The sequence below is a fragment of the Mirounga angustirostris genome, unplaced genomic scaffold, assembly GCF_029215605.1.
Source record: "Mirounga angustirostris isolate CCGP_5_RB_7025 unplaced genomic scaffold, mMirAng1.0.hap1 SCAF_6, whole genome shotgun sequence".
Lineage (NCBI taxonomy): Eukaryota > Metazoa > Chordata > Mammalia > Carnivora > Phocidae > Mirounga > Mirounga angustirostris.
The window spans coordinates 32924703-32926506 of NW_026991714.1; the positions used below are offsets into that span (position 1 = coordinate 32924703).

The following is a 1804-nucleotide window of genomic DNA, read 5'->3' on the forward strand; positions in this document are numbered from 1 at the left end:
ACTCACTTCAGCAGAATCTACACTAAAATTGGAACGATGCAGAGAAGATTAGCGTGGCCCTTATGCAAGGATGACCTCAAATTCGTAAGGCATCCCATGTTGTTTTATGCCATGGCCTTACAGGACAATAAAGGATTCATATTTAAAAAAACGACAACAACAGAAACAAACAATTCAATTTAAAAACAGCATAAGATTTGAACAGACACTTCACCAAAAATTCTTTAAAAACTAAACTGATGTCTACAACATGATCCACCATTTCACCATACGTCATTTACCCAAGAGAAAAGAAAGTCTATGTCCATACAAAAACTTTACACAAATGGTCATAGCAGCTTTATTTGCAATAGTTTGAAATTGGAAACAGCCCAAATGTCCATTAGAAGGTGAGTGAATAAAGAAATTGTGGTATAACCACAAAGGATACTGCTCAACCATAACAAGAAATGAACTTTTCATACATGTAACACCATGAATGAATCTCGTGGATGACTTATATTGAGTTAAAGAAGCCAGACAAAAAAAAGACTATATACACTGGGAAACCCGAACTAATTCATACTGTCAGAAAGCAGGTTAGTGATTGCCTGGGCAGTGGGGGGAGTGGAGTCATGAGTGAGAGGGGCAGGAGAGAAGGATTACAATGGAGCAGGAGAAAACTGTTGGGGGTGCTGGATATGTTCACAATCTTGACTGAGGTGATGGTTTCATGAGTGTATACATATGGCAAAGCTTACCAAATTGTACACTTTAGTTATAATTTAAAAAGTCAATCAATTCAGAAGTTGACAAAGAAATCAAGTGAAAATTGTCCCTTCCTTCCAGATCCTAGTTAGGTTTAGAGGTTAGCATTTCTTAACATTATCTAGACCAGGGCTGTCCAATATGATAACCGCTGGCCACATGTGGCCAGTCAAATTTAAATTAATTATAATTACAAGTAAAAATTCCATTTCGCAATCCAATAGACACATTAAGGTGCTTAGTAGCCATACATGGCTAGTGGCCATCATATTGGACAGCACGGAGTATAGAATATTTCTTTCATCAGAGAAAGTTATCTTGGACAGGTCTTTCCTAGATTCTTTTTTTTTAAGATATTTATTTATTTATTTATTTATTTATTTATTTATTTATTTATTTAGCAGAGAGAGAGAGCACAAGCAGGAGGAGCAGGAGAGGGAGAAGGAGGCTCCCAGCTGAGCAGGGAGCCCAATATGGGGCTCGATCTCAGGACCCTGGGATCATGACCTGAGCTGAAGGCAGACACTTAACCGACTGAGCCACCCAGGTGCCCCTCTTTCCTAGATTCTGTAGAGAATTGGGGATTGTCACAGTCTCATCAGCACCTTTACAAATAACTGAGATCTTTTGCTGGCCATTTATTGAGAAGTTACTTTGTGCCAGAAACTATCCTTTAGATGAATTACCTCTAATTCTTACAAGGAAAGACTAAAGCTCAGAGAGGTGAAAATAATTTCCCAAAGCTCATAGTTACTAAACAGTGTGGCTGAAATGTAAGTGTACATCTATCTAAACCCAAAGTCTGAACTCTTCGGTTATTCTCATATATCCTGTGGCTAGACCACACCTTTTTCATTTTATACTTGTGAAGATTTTCTTTTTAGATCCAACCACCAAGTCTTACATTTATCCTTCCTAAATTTTATCTTGTTGGATTAAACTTACTGCTCCAGATTGTCAAAATATTTTAGAATCCTCATTCTGTCATTCCATATGCCCACTAACTTCCCAAGGTCCATGTTCTTAGCAACTTTGATAAGCATGGATTTCTAAACTT

The 1804-nt window shown here is 37.6% G+C and overlaps 1 non-coding gene across 1 annotated transcript; it reads left to right on the top strand.

The window, feature by feature from the left end:
* Positions 1 to 104, top strand: LOC123847219 (U6 spliceosomal RNA). Its single transcript, XR_006791468.1, has one exon. It is a non-coding gene; the product is annotated as a U6 spliceosomal RNA (small nuclear RNA).
* The last annotated feature ends 1700 nt before the right edge of the window (positions 105 to 1804 follow it).